The 15,176-nt window shown below is 42.8% G+C and overlaps 1 protein-coding gene across 1 annotated transcript in view; it reads right to left on the bottom strand.

Moving 5' to 3' along the window:
* RAI14 (retinoic acid induced 14) overlaps positions 1 to 10,222 on the bottom strand; it is a 105,334-nt gene extending 95,112 nt beyond the window's left edge. Inside the window, exon 1 of the mRNA XM_072031764.1 lies at positions 10,166 to 10,222. The gene's annotated coding sequence lies outside the window, so the exon portion shown is untranslated. The remainder of the gene's footprint in view (positions 1 to 10,165) is intronic.
* Positions 10,223 to 15,176: the final 4,954 nt, after the last annotated feature.

Raw genomic sequence — 15,176 nt, 5'->3', positions numbered from 1 at the left:
AAATGTTAACATAAGCACAGACAAACCTTCCTGATGTGTTTTCAATTTGTTTACTTTAACTTGGTTTAGGAATCTGGACAGCCCCTATGTCTGACTACGTACTAGAAAATGCCTGTCCAAATTCCTTCTCTGCCTGCAAGGAGGTGAGATTACATGATATGTATCCGTGCATGAAAGCTGTATCGAACTAAATTGAATACTTGCCATGCCAACAGGTTTTAAAACCTCAGTTCAGTTCATGATGGAGTAAGATTGCCATCAGTATTTAGGAGAACTGAATCTACAAAGTAGCATATATTGTCCTATACAGCCAGTATTCAAAGAAGCATTGGTCTACTAGGAATGGCTTCATGCCTCACTGGACCAGAAGGCTAGCAAAGACTGTGATGTTCTTTATAAATGTCATGACTGAATAGTTTATAGTAATAGTTTATAATAATAATAATAACTATGTTGCAGTTAATACCTGAAATAAATAAATAAATATATAATAAAGATACGACTTATCATTCTTTATGCTTTTTGGCTTTTTCCTCTCCTGGAGAGTTAGGGAACAGTCAATTTGTGCTTGGTCTGAAGGTAAAAACATTAGCATAGAGATCTGCTTTGCTGTGCATGGGAATTGTTTTTATTAACCTCAACTTTTTTATTTCATGAGGAATATTATTAGTCAAGAACTCTGAGAAAAAATACAAATCTTAATTTTGTGCCAATTGGATCTAATATAATAATTGTATTTTCGTTTACATTTATAAGGGTGATTTATGCTGTTTATTGTGTGTAAAGTTCCTTTAAAGCAGGTCCAATTACATTTTCACTGCTTTATTTCCCTTGTAAGTAAGAATCTATCTGTACATTTTATTCTTTCCTTCAGCTAATGTTAAGTAGGTATCTGGTCTTGTAGCCATATCTGCTTTCATTTGCACGGTTACAGCTCCCAGTCATACTTTAAAACCAGTATGGTGATTGGATCCTTAGGTTTTATCTCATTATTAAAACTAATCATGGGAGAGTTAACAAAAGCTGAGTAAGCGCTGAATCATAAGATGGTGACTGTATCCTTACCAACATTCCAGCCATACCAGTATAGATGGAAGATTGGAGTGCTGCTTTTCATTGGTTGCAGGTTTTTAATTCTCCTTACTTACCAACTAGAAAATACAGGCTTGGATTTACAGTCTGTAAAACAAAATAAAAGTGAGTAAAAACCCTAATAATCTTAAATCAGAATGTACCATTGATGCAGACCTACTTATCTGATTACGTACCTGCTGTTTGTCTAGGTTGCATCTCAAAAGACTAGCTCAAAAATGGTTAAGCACACAGCCAAGCAAGCCACATCTTTGCACAGAAATGTTATGATTCTTGTTAGCAAAATTAAATTATATTTATAAATTGCTCTGTCAAAAAAAAAAAAAAAAAATCTTTTTACTGCATTTCCCATCAACTTATAATTGTTGGAGTATTTGGTTTGAAACTGCAAAAGAGGTTTATTGCTGCTTCCTGGTCCTTGAAATTCTCAAAGGGCAAGCATTCAATTATGGAATTAAAATGAAAAAACACAGATGGCCAGTGTTGATAACCATACTAAAAGCAGTTAGGGGCCAATCCTGGAAACATTTACTTACTCAGATAGCTTATTCTCACGCAAATAGCTCTAGTAAAACAAAAGGGATTACAGATATGAGAAAGGTCTGAAGTGCATAAATATCAGACAAGTAGCTAAAACCTGTAGCTACATGTATATGCATATTATGTCTAATTTGAAGTATCACAATACAGTCATAATCCTCAATCTTTTTACTTTATGCACAAGTACTAATCTAAGATTTTCTTTTCTCTGCTACTAAAGTGATCTAAAGATGTGCAAAAGGGAGCAAATGTTTCTCATCAAATCTCTAGGTAGTGGCACATTGAGGCTCAGATAATCAATAAGATCAATTTTGTCTAATCTAAATTTTAATCAGTAGGAGCATATCCTAAGATTTTATTGCTCTGAGATGAGATGAAATCCATAAAAAGAAAGAATACATGATGAACGTGAAATATTTCTACTGAATATTGGGGCAGTGTCTATTAAACTGGAAATTCAGTGTGTAAGATTCTTTCATAGACTATCCCCTTGGGGCTATAAATCAGAAGTGAGGGCAATCTTTTCTAATGTCAAGAGCAGCCATTAAACATCATTTACGCTGACGGTTCCCTTCACTGATCAGAGGACAATTTGGGCTTCATAGCCAGGCATGCAAAGAAATGCCCTGTGTTCAAATCTTCCCATGGAACACGTGTACGTTTTTGAGAGGACCGTGCATCCATCAGTTTTTTTAAGACATTTCCATTAGTAAACGACAAAAATTGATGGAATAGGTTTCTCCCATTCCTTCTCTCCCATATCGCTCCCCCGCACCTTTTGTCTCGCAGTCTCCATCTCATTTGCTCTCTCTTTGTCTGGATTTTTTTCCTTTACAGCTCCCCTTCACCTCTGTGCCCTCTTCCATGGCCTGTGTTTTCTTTTCTCTGTTTGCCTCTGTGTCTCCCACTGTTGATTTAACATTCTGCCTCTCTCCCTCACTCTTTCTCTCCCAGCCCATGATTTCTTCCCAGGTGCTGTGTCAGAAAGAACTGCCACAGCAAAGTGATTCAGTTTTTCTAAGGTTTTTGATCATATACTGGTCTTTTTAAAGACTATGTTTTAATGAATATATCTAGATAAATACATAAGCCTGTGTATTTACAAAATGAAAAAATGAGAATTGTTATATTGTAGACAAACAGAAAAAAAGCAAGCTTCTGTCTGTCACTTAATCTATTTATACAAGCCATCACTGCTCAAGACACACTGCATTCCCGGAGCCCAGACCTCATCACTTCCCCCATTAATTACCTAAGAAAGCAGAAGCAGACTCTTGAGCATGCCCTGAAGGTCAGAAAAATGTGAGCAAAATCCCAAAGCTGGTAATAAATTCCCACTATTTACCAGGCTAAAGTGGGCAGGATATCCAGGGGTGGACAGAACAGTTTGCTGCTGAGCTTTCCCATCCAGCTCACCAGGTAGCTATAGCTGACCTCATGTACCTGTGCAATTTTAGTTATTTATGCATTTGGAACTCAGTTTCAGTTATATAAAGCCTTCTTTATGTGATGAAAGTGGAGCTTGGAGTGGCTGTAAATTACATTCATATATCAGGCCGGTGTGGTGGGTTGTTAGAGCACAGTGGTTGCTGGCCCCCAGAATTCAGCACCAGCTCAGAAGGAGTTGCCAGGAGCAGATGGGTGCCTTTCAGGTGAGCTGTGTGGGGCTGGGTGAAAGATTAACTGAGGGAATTCTGCGACACAGGCTACACCTATGATGGGATGGAATACTCATGGTAGATGCTTATAACAGTAAACATCCATTCATCATTACTTTTTTTTAAAAGATATTTATCTCTTTTTTATTCCCTGCAAATAATAGGTACAGCATTTTTGCAGTAGTAGGTGGATAGATACAGTAATGTTGTTACCCTTAAACAGGATTAACGTAAAAAAATCAGGAATCAATTTTCAATAGAAGGAAAAGCCATGTGAGGGACTGTCAATGTGAACATGATAGCTAACTTTGTATTTATAAACTCTGATGTTTCTGAAGCAGATTTTGAATGGAAACCTCATACCGAGGTCATTGATGAACTCATTGCTATTCTGGTACTGTGATTAACTTTACTCTGTGTCCTTCCCATTTGGCTGGAATCTGCCCCTATCTCTCCACCACAACCTCCTCTGTCTTTGAGGATTAACAATCTGGGAGACAGGAATACATGATAACACTGTGATTATGCTCTGAATGCTCTGTAAATGTTTTTTTAAACAATAATAAAAATGTGTGAGCACAACCAGATGACCTTGGAAAACCTCTCTTATTACATTTTAAACTTCACTGAAATGTGTTTTCTTTTTCTGTCAACAAAAAGACATTTCTCAGGAGTTTAGGTCTAGATCAGGATTTCCTAAATTGTTAATCCCAGCAAGATATTCAGAATGGGTGGAATATTGGCTAGGGCAGCATGACAAAATTCTGCTTTTGAGTAAATGCAACAGCACAGCCTCAAATAAAAGATTCTTCTGTGGCTGATGCAAGGTTTTGCAGACTGCTGGTGGCTGGAGAGCAGGAGAAGAGGTGGGGAGAGAGTGTTTTGAAACCCTTAAGCTAATGATAACCCTGATCTAGATCAGTTAAAAAAACACAAAGGTCATACTCCTTTAAAACCTCCACGTTGGAGTGAAAGAACATTCTGTCTTTGAAAACTAAGGAGAGTTTTACCATATAATTTCCATAAATACCACAAAAATATGTACAGAATAACCTCCCAAGCAATTGTATCAGCTCAGCTTTGGAAATTGTGAGCCATAAGCCCAAGTCTTAGGGTGGAGTGCGCAATAGAAATTCTTTATGCTGGCCTTACCACCAAGAAAAAAGAGGAAACATGTAGAATTCTATCCTAAAAATTGTGTTGCCCGTGTGCTTTTGAGCTGTGTGTATGTTTGGTTTAAGAACACACGATACTCAACCTGAACTTCAAATGAGATTTTGAGAGGGAAAGTTGAAAATGTTTGTGTTTTTATTTATAACCTCGTTAACATTTAAGCATCTCAGCAAAAGCATAAAACATACATTTTTTTTTTCTTTTATGTACATGCATGAACAGAAATTTATTGCTGTCTGTGAGTATAGCTGTATCCACCTAACACTGAGAATATATTATGAAGTGGGTGTGGGAGTTTGTTTTCTGGGTGTGAAGGAACAAATAATACTCACCAAAATATAAATGACATCTCAGTTCAAAAGTGTGTACTGAACACAGCTTCAGCATATATTATTTATTTTTGTTGTTGTTGTTGTTCTGCTTTCCAAATGGGCCCTTTCAAAATTTTTCTTCTCCTTTTTCCACCTATTCATGGCTTTTCTTTGTTGCTCCTTGTCTCTTCTTTCCCTTTATTTTTTCTACTCTGTCCAATTTCTTTCTTTTCCTCCTCTGATTTCTTTCATTCCCCGTTGCTGGAGGTATTCTTTTAAAAATGCTTCTACTACTATAGAGACAAAAATAGATCATATAACCATACATGTTTACCGTTTTTATAGATCTTTTGCTTTCTTCCCATAGCCTGTCTGTGACTGTGTAATCACTGCACATGTTGCCCTGAAAAAAAGCCTGTGGGCTGCTGCTATGAGCCGATGCCTGTGTATGGGTGAGCATGGTCTGCCATAGACCATTGCCAGCTGAAGCCACACAAACACTGAAGTAGAACAAAAGGTTGTGGTCCAATTACTTGAGAAACTAACCTTGGCCATAGTCAGTAGCTGTACAGACTCCCAAATGAACTAGCAAGTGGGAGCTGATCCATCACCTACAGTCAGCATTAAGACCTAGGGATGCAGACATAAGACGTGTGCAGAATTTACAAATGGAAAGGGAAAATGGATTTTAAAGATTAAATAAAACAGAGTAGGCATGGCAGTTCTATACATAGTACCATAAAAAGGGAAAGTATTAAGCAACAAAGCAGAAGAAATAAGGAAATGTCATTCTTCAGTGTTTTGGGGGTGTTGATGCACATTGCTGGCACCAGCCATAAAGAGGTTCTTGCAGGCTGGTTTCCAGAGCCCAGGGAGAAGTGCTTTGCAAGAGACTGAAGATAAATTAGTATACCCCCATTGTGCACATTAAAGCCCTTCCTTGATGTTCTGGAAAAGCAATTTAGAAAAGCCTCTCTGTCCCTTCAATGCAATCACAGGCTCCATAAACAGAAATTCCTCACGCATTGAAATCAATCTGTCTGTGTTACTCCTCCCCCATCACAGACAGAGCAGTAAATTCCTATTTGGTTCCAGAAGCTGGCCTTGGAGAACTGCTTTTAGGGTCCTTACAAGTTCCAGTGTATTTGTATTACATAAAAGTCAGTGACTGCAGGACTTTGCATTTCCTGCCTGACCATGGGGGAAACGGAATTCCCTGTCTGTAGTTTCTAGCAAAATTAGATAGCTATGTCTGTCTAATTACAGGAGGGAATCAGTGTCTTTCAGCCACAGACCTGGTTCTTTGTCAGTCCGCTTTTCCTTCCCTTAAGACTTCTTGAGGCTCTGCATCTTGTCATGTCTACCCAAAAGGCGGTCAATACTTTGTTGACCTTACATTGCTTCCCTGCAGCCTGGCCATAGACAACAGCAACGTTGATGGAGATGGAGGAGGCTGCCAGAGCAGGGCTACTCTCCTCAGCCCATAACCTCGGCAGAGAGAAACACACATTTTTTGAGTTATGAAAGCCTTGACCCTGCTGGTGGTAGGTATTTAAAAACTGCGTATCTTGATACTTGGAAGGGAAAAGAGAAGAAAGCTGAAGAACACACAGCCTCTTACAATTGCTCACAACCGAGTGAAAATCATACAGTTCTTGCTTCACCTTTACTCTGGACAGACAGGCACACACAACCCATAGACAGTCTGCTGGAAAACTCCCAAATTCTTAAGGCAATAGGCAAGTTTGTCTCGAGCAGTATCAGATTAATCTGTCCCAAATAAAATAGAAATGAAAGCCACAGAGCTTGACTGTGTTTTTAAAGGGAATTTTAGCTGCCAGCTCCCTAATTATATTTACATGTTTTTCTGCCCAAAATGCAAGTCATGGTACACTGGTGAAATAGGAATCTTCTGCATTCCAGAGGGTCCAGACATCACAGAAACCACTGTGAAAAGTTCACACGGCTGGTCAGCTCATCCCACGTGTCTTCAGCCAGGCACCGTGCGTGTGTGAACTGAGAGAGTCATCATCAGCGCAGCCCTGGCAGGAGGGCAGGCACACCAGCAAGTGTGCCAAAACACCGCTTAGGGCTGTGCGGGCGTGCGAGCGAGGTGGTGTTTAAAACCATTAGCTGTCTAAAATGAGTGTACTCACTGTTAACTGAGAATATTACAGTTAGGTAATCCCCACTTGAGCTGATTTTTAGCTGCCAGGTAAACTTTATTGGAGATACAGTGCAGATCTTTCCTTGGCCCATTTCCCTGACACAGCAGCATTCTCTGCAGCTACTTAAAAATGACAGAAGTCAGTCTAAATTCCTCATATGATGAACATAAGTTCTTCATGGTTATATATATATATATATATATATATATATATATGTTGCTTTCCAGGCTTGACCACAGGGCCATTATGCCTTCAGCCTTTGTTATTCCGAGAAAATTCATCAAATACAGGGCTTAAATTAGAGAGGAGCCAGAATCAAAGACCTGGATCCTCACCAGCACTCTGACCTCGGGCATGTTTCAGTTATTTTCCGAGCCTTTCAGCTGGGCCACTTTCTATACTCTAGACCAAACCCAAACCCTTGATCTGGACCTGCTGAAACTTTGCAAAGGGATTCAGTTTCAGATCTAAATAACACAGTTAGAGCTTGCAAAGAACTGAAACCCAAGTTTGTTGGTATGAAATAACCACTTTGTGTGGCTCCATGTTGGGGTGTTGGAAATGAGATAAAATTAAAGATCAAAGATCATGATTTTTTGAATGCAGGTGCTTGAAACATTTTGAATATCCTGTTGTTTTAGAGAGATTTACACCTCAAATCATTTATTACTGTTTAAAAGTCTCAGAACTCTTTAATTGTGGGCAGACCTACTTGCAATTCATTGTTTCACAGAGAATAAAGGATTTAATAACAGAAAAATGTTTGATTCTATATATATTAACTCACCTCACACATTCTAATGTATTTTAACATCTAATTCAATGTGTACAGCTCTATGCTTTCTGCTTTACAGCTTTACCAGCAATACAATCTGTATTGTTCAATCAGAGATGTCCACTGAAATTTTACCCTTGTGAAAATGGCAACAGAAGTGAAGCCCAAAGTGAAGTCCATCCTAAAGTTAAACCAGTTTTATTATTTATTTAACATTTATTATGTTGTCCATTACACTTCAAGCTAAACTTCAAGTTCATAAAGGTCTGTGATTGCCTTTCAGCAGAGCAGTTCAATCTTTCTTCCTTAAAACAGCACTGCACCGAGACTTTTGCTGTAACACTCACTGTTTACTGCCCTTCCTCTGTCAATGGCTGTGCTTTTTGTATGAAAACAAAACATACGTTTTTCATTTCCTTAGAATAGCAAGAAATCTTTTTACAGAAACTGCCGCCTAAGCAAATTACAAGTCTATAATATTTCCATTAAGAGATCTTACTTTCCCAATGTTGAGTGCTTTTGGTGGTGTGTTATGGAGTCCAAAAACATGAAGTGAAAATTATTCCTGTGGCCACAGAAGCATTTTAGATTTTTCCAGTGAGGCCCATATCCAGGTCATTTAAATATGTTTGATTTATGTTTCCTTTTTCGCCTCATAAGTTATAGGGATATGGAAGAGATACAGATTTCTTTCTGAAGAATGTTGTCTAACTCGGAGCAGAGTAACTTTTACAGGACTTATGCTACACTTTGCCTTACTGGGGAGAAATCGGCACATCTGGATGGTAGGTGCAGCAGCAGCCCACAGCTATCTCAGCATCTTTATGGGATTGTTGCTGGCTGATGAAAGTTAAAACCACTGTAGCTTTCTAGGGAGCTGATGGGGTAGGACACAGAGGAAGAGTGGAGAGAAGCAAGCCCTCAATTCCCAAAGTGATTCACATCACTTTTACTCCCCACAGTGGTCCTTCTTTTGGGAATGAAAGAACTCTGTTGGGCCCAACATAGAGAAACAAAGCAACAAAAGTTAAAGCTGACTGTGGTAGAATGTGTTACAGTCTCAAATATATGGCCTGAGAGCCTGATTTACCTCTACGCATGCAATTAGGAACTTGTTGGCCTTTTTATACGTGTACTGTAGGTCTGTGTCACACTGACCATCATGCTTACTAGTCAGGTTTCAGTATAACTGCAGGTGCAATTTCACAGTCATGTAATCACTAAATGACTTTTGCGGGTAGTGTGGTTGTGTGTCAATGTCCTAGGAACTTTCTAAACTGCTTGGTTGTATGCCTGCAGACTGCTGAGGACCAGTTCCCAATGTAACAATACGTATGTGTATATCCAGTCACACTTTTCTCCAACTGGTTTGCCGTGACGTCTACTTCCCATTTCGCTCAGACTGAACGAGTCAAGGGAGGGTCCTTGTATTTTATGAAGCTGAACAGATGTCACAGTGCAAACACCCCAGGGAGGCATGGTACACAGCACTGTATTTGCATTAGTTATTGGAAAAGAAAAAAAAAAAGTCACTGAATCTGAAAGTCCCACTTGGACCACCTCCAGCTGCAAAGGAATGTAAGGATAAAGACAGAGTAAGAGTTTACTCAGGAAGAAACACAATCTGTCTTTGCATTACAAGGCTGGAAACAAGGCTACAATGAGTAAACAAAAAAGAAAATCTCCTTCTTCACCCGGCTGTCCTTCACCTGTAATTCCTCCAGCCTGCTCTGTACTGCATAGGCTGGGGCACACATGCCTGGCACCCACTGCCTCAGCAGCCAGGGGATCCCATGAGAGTCAGGCTTCCCTTCTGCTCCCCCAGTCACAGCTCCCCAGCTCGACTGGCCCTTTCATGCCCATGAAAGGGCTATGATATTCAAGTACTGTTTGAGTGCTTCCCTTCCTGCCTGTCCTTTGTGATTAGGAAGGCCACCGTCTTACATTTTTCTCCAACCTCTCCCTCTCCAAGCAGCAAAATAAACATAGGAAAACCCTTTTCAGCTCTGCCAGGTTTGCATGCTGCTATGTACTCTCTGTAAAACAGTTCTATCGTGTTAGGTGGTTGCAGTTTGCCACCAAAGATCTCACATGGGTGTGTTGACAAGGCAGCCCCTGCTCCAGCTTGCTGGTAGTGGTCAATGTACAAGATGCAGGTTCAAGCTGGTCGAGTTCATCACCCAGTTAGCACTGGGTTTGGAAGGAGAAAATAGGAAAAGAACAAAGTAGGAGCTGCATGATTAGACCTAGGGGAAAGGCATCTCTGCATTAAGGTCGGGATGGACTAATGAACAAAGGCACCCACCCAGGTACCCACCCACGGTCATTAGTTCATTGTCAGAGCTGGGAAATTCAAGTGCTCACATCTGGGTTGGATTTGACACTAGTTGTGAAGGGAAAGGGAAAAGTCTGGTCAACAGAAGCTGATTAGGTTCGGATAGGACTTACCCCAAGGGACCACAAAGGGTGCAGGCTGAAGCTAGCAGGGACAGGCAGGGCGGCTCTATGCTGACCATGCAGCAGGGCTCACATTAATCTCAGGAGAGCTCAGAGATTGTATTTCGGTTGTCAGGAGCTGACGAATTGGGCTGTGGTTCAGAGGTGGTGCTGAGCTAGGGGAAGCAACTAACAGCTATATTTCAGATTGGGGCTGGCTGTGCACACGTGGCCCACGAGCCTGTTTGTTTAACCTTCCTGTTTGCCAGGAGTGAGTAGCCAGCTGGCCAGTCAGATTTCCTGTATCTCTTGGTCTCCTGGCTGGCTGTGATTGCCTCTTTATCCACCCCCTCAAGTCACAATAAAATAAATAAATAAACGAGTATTTGGAGAAAGGGGAAAGTAGAAATAGTGTGTGGGGGGAGCCGAGAAGGAGAGATGTAAGCAGTTAGTTTTTCCTTGAACATGCCTAAAGATTTTGAGCCAGTGTTAGATTTTTAACCAGGACATCCATTCAAGTGAGAAGTAAAGTAGGCACAACTGCTCAATGTACAGACACAGTGCGTCTTCCAGGCCTGGTCCTTGGAAATGCGTGAATCACGCTGTGACAGCAAACCTTTCATTCAGTAGGCTGTATAAAAGTAACAGTGATGCATAAATCCATCATCTCTTCCGCCTCAAGAGCAGAATCGGGAGGAGAATCCATAACTTAATCTTAAATCTGTCTCTTCCAGACCTGTCTGACATGCCATCAATCTAGCTCCTGTTCCTTTCGCTCCACTGACACTCCTCAAAATATTTTTCTCCCTTGTTTTCCCTGCTCCATCCTCTCCCGGCACTCCTCAGACCCCACTGATTTTCCACACTCGTTCTGTGGGTTCATCATTGCTTTCTCCAGTGTATCAGGCTGGTCTTTGTGTTATTACCTCTTCTCTCTTTCCCCTACTTACCTGTGGCTCAGCCTCTCCATTTCTGAGCCAAACTTGGTAGATGCTTTTCCCAACAGCTACACCTGCCTAACCAGTTCCCACCCACACTCCTGGTTGTGTCATCCTCACGCCTCCCTCTTCTTCATGCTAAAACAAGCGTTAATAGTGTCACATGTGATGTTACATGTTGGAGCGGATCAGTCAACTCCTGTATGCTAGAAACTCATGTGGATACGGAGAAAAAGGCCTTGCCTGTTGCAATTTGCCTCTGAGCTCCTTGGGAATAACACGGGGGCAGTGCTGGGAGACAAACGAGTGCTGGGCGTGCTCGAAAACCACAGGCTTCACTTGGCTTCCTCCAGACAAATGCATTGCTCTGGGCAGTTTTCTGCACCGTGGTGAGCAGAAAGAGCCTCGCCTCACCCACTCTCCGTGCTGCCTGAGAGCTGTGCGACAGGAACCATGCAGCCCAGGGTCCAAATTAACAAGCTTCATTAAAGACAAGGCGTGCTGCATCAGCCTTACGCCACCCTCCCCTCTGCATCGCGTGCTCGTCCCACCACTGACATGGACAGAGACAAATTCCTTTCTTGCCAGCCCCCTTCCTCTCGCAGAGCACAGCACCACAGGGGCTCCACATCATCCGTGTCCAGCACATTTTTCCCGTGATTTTGTGTGCATTCCTTGGATGTCAGTCTCACGGACTTCACACAGTCTCTGTGCATAACAGTGGTACTACCTAGCAGCTCTGGCTTGCTGCTTCTTTTTTTCTTTTTCTTTCTTTTAAATGGAAAAGCATTTAGCATTTACTAGGGATGAAAATAATAGTAATATATTGAAACAAAGCTGGAAGCCTCTGGGATATACCCAGCAAATGAAAATTCAATACTGAATGTGATCCTTCCAGGCGAACTTTTAGCCCCATCCAAGGAATTTAATAGAAAATTCTATCCCTATTATAAAATGCTATAGATTGGTTTAAATATTTTGTTCAAAGGCACTAACCTTCTGTGAAACTCTCTTGGACTTTTCCATAACCTTTCTCAACTCCATCTGCTTAATATTCTCATTCTGATGGACAGGGTTTCCTGAAGATGTTTATGCTAAAGACTCATAGTCTAGATTACACTTTCTGTCCACTGGTCTAATGGCAAAATTAAATAGAAATCTTAAAATATCAACTGATTGGCATATTGGTGAGAAAATATCCAGAGATGAAAACTAAAAGGTTGCTTTGCTATGATGACGGGAATTCTTTGGCGTGCCAACAGAGTTGCCAGCTGGCTATAGTAGAAGAAAAATGAGCAGAGCATCTGCAAGATATTTACAGTAAGGGTAGAGGGAGGAGGGGAACAGCTTTCAGAGTTTATCAGTGGTATGCAGAGGTCAAAACGTTTATCAAACCAATTTGATGTGAAAAACCCTAATGAGAAGGGGATTCTGAATATTCTGAGCAAGTCCCAGACTGATGAGTTGTGTCTCCCTAAGTTCCCTTGGGAATTGGAGGGAAGGGAAGGGAAGGGAAGGGAAGGGAAGGGAAGGGAAGGGAAGGGAAGGGAAGGGAAGGGAAGGGAAGGGAAGGGAAGGGAAGGGAAGGGAAGGGAAGGGAAGGGAAGGGAAGGGAAGGGAAGGGAAGGGAAGGGAAGGGAAGGGAAGGGAAGGGAAGGGAAGGGAAGGGAAGGGAAGGGAAGGGAAGGGAAGGGAAGGGAAGGGAAGGGAAGGGAAGGGAAGGGAAGGGAAGGGAAGGGAAGGGAAGGGAAGGGAAGGGAAGGGAAGGGAAGGAACAGTGCAGAACCACTATCCTGTCACCTTTGCACAGCCAGAGGCTTAGCTTGGGCTGCCTGTGTTGCCTTACCCACCATCCCCGTTCCCTCCACACTGAATAGATTTTGTTATTGCTGTCTGGAATGTACAAGACATTTCTTCCAGACAGTAATATACATACATAAACAAAGTGAAAAGGTGGAGGAAGCAGATGCTGGTCCCCCTCAACAAACTGCTGCGTCTCAGCTGACCCCTGGTAATTTCTGTCCCAAAAAGGAGGCTGGGAGAGGAAGGAAAAGGAAAATTCCCCTGCAGCCCCCGGTCCTGCTATGCCCGGCTGCCAGCAATGCTCCTTGCAACCCCTGCCCCCTGCTTGGGCTTTCCGGGAAGGCGACAGTGGTCAGCCCTGGCTCTCCTCCCCAGCCAGGGCTGCTGGAGCCGGCGGGGGATTTCCAGGAATGGAAATTTGCCGTCATTGCCGGAGCACAGGGGGCTTTCCAGTGTGCAGACTCTGCTTTCTGACACTGACTCAGAAGGAAGGCAAGGAGGGGTGTGTGTTTTAGCCTCTCTCAGGGATGAAATGTGAGCTTCAAATCCCCACGTTTAGATGAACTGAGGTCCTCTGGTATGAAGGGTTCGAAAGCTGGTATGAAACAAGTTTTTTCTTCCCACGTTTCTGCTCTCATTTTTCATACACGAAGGCAGGTCAGTTCAAGGTTTCATCTCTCCCCACTAAAGAAAGCTTGCGACTCCTTGGCCACTTCTTTCTCTGCACAGAGAGAGATGGGGCTCTGCTGGAGGGGAAATTTCAAATGCCATTGCCAGGGGAGTTCACCCCATCCCTTCCATGTCCTCTCCATGTCCAGTCTCCACCAGCATCGTGTTAATGCTGATCCGTGCAGCGAGAGGCAAGGTGCTTGGGCTGGGAAGGACAGATGGGAAAGATCAGTGATATTTGCACTGTTATTGGGCAATGCAAAGAAGTGTGCTCACTGGGGAGCTCCTCCATTGCTCCTCAGAGGTGGTCTATGGGGCAGCAGGACCGAGCAGCAGAAATCTCCCACCACAGCCATTCCTGGCAGGTTAGTCACTGGCTTCCCAGGAAATGGGATCAAGTCCTGAGGGTCTAACATTGTTCTCTGGTTTGTCCATGGTGGTTGGGGTGGCTCCTCTGAAGCAACACAAGCACAGAACTGGTTTAAACAAGAGCCTTTGGCTTTTTCCCTCCACGCCCTGGCCAAGGACTTTTCCTAGCTGCTGGCGGTGGTTGTTGAGAGGGACACAAGTGAAAGCACGCTCTTAGACCTCAGCTGTGAGCAATGGCAACTGATTTCAGGCTTGTGACTTCCAAGGAGTAGTGGCACCTCCTTGTTCCTCACGCTGTGGCTGCACTGCTTGCAATTAGAGTGCAAGTTAGAGCTGCTTTCTGCCTGCTCCCTGTGAAGTTAATTAATCTTGAGAGACCAAAACCACAGCAGTGATAGACTATGTATAGTCTGTTTTACCTCTTCTCCCTGCCCTCTTTTCCTTGACAAGCAACCCTAGCCTGAGACCTACCTGAATCTCGTGTGGATGTGAGTCCCCTGACCCCTCTTCCTTCAGCCCTTTGGAAACATCTGTACAAAATCCTGCAGCAAAGTGCTCCAGTTAAATGTACGTGATCAAGTCTGTCAACGTTAGCAGGCTACGTACCTGGCCTCCCAGTAAAAGTTACATTAGCTTATTAGCTGCTGGTAATTTCCCTCCTGCAAATCAAAACCAAATAGAGGCTGCAGGGTGGTTGTTTTGATTAAAAAGCTACAGCTGCCCAGAGTGCAGAAAGCCTGGGCAAGCTGCAGGCAGAGAGGAGCAGAACAAACTCACCCCCTATTTCTGCAGCATCCCGTGCTAAGCCTTCCTGGCACCCACAAGCCACTCTGCTGCCCTCCTAGTACCCTGAGATACGTTTTGAGAGAGGAAGAGTGCCGTTTTGGAGAGGGCAGCATTGGTTGTGCAAGGCTTCATGAAGCCTGGAGGAGAGCTATGCAGGAAGCTTGCAGGCCCCTTCCTCCACCCCCGGTGGTGGAGGAGGGTTTGGTGGGGAATTTAGTCTGAGAAAACAGTGACAAATGACTGGTCTGTGGAGAAGGGATTAGGAAGAAGGGGAGAGGAGAGAAAAGAGAAGATAATAGGGTAGGAATGTTGTTCTTGGAAGAATGTTTTAAAGAGGAAGCAGATCATGTAACAGCCATGGGCAATACCACTCGCATCTTTCATAAAACCAAGGAAAAACAGTGTAATGATTCACCTCGTAGTGTGACACCACAAGTCTCAGACAAAGGGGCAGTGAG

The sequence above is a fragment of the Anas platyrhynchos genome, chromosome Z, assembly GCF_047663525.1.
Source record: "Anas platyrhynchos isolate ZD024472 breed Pekin duck chromosome Z, IASCAAS_PekinDuck_T2T, whole genome shotgun sequence".
Classification (NCBI taxonomy): domain Eukaryota; kingdom Metazoa; phylum Chordata; class Aves; order Anseriformes; family Anatidae; genus Anas; species Anas platyrhynchos.
Note: the sequence above shows the minus strand (reverse complement) of the source record. Positions and strands in the feature narration are given on the sequence as shown.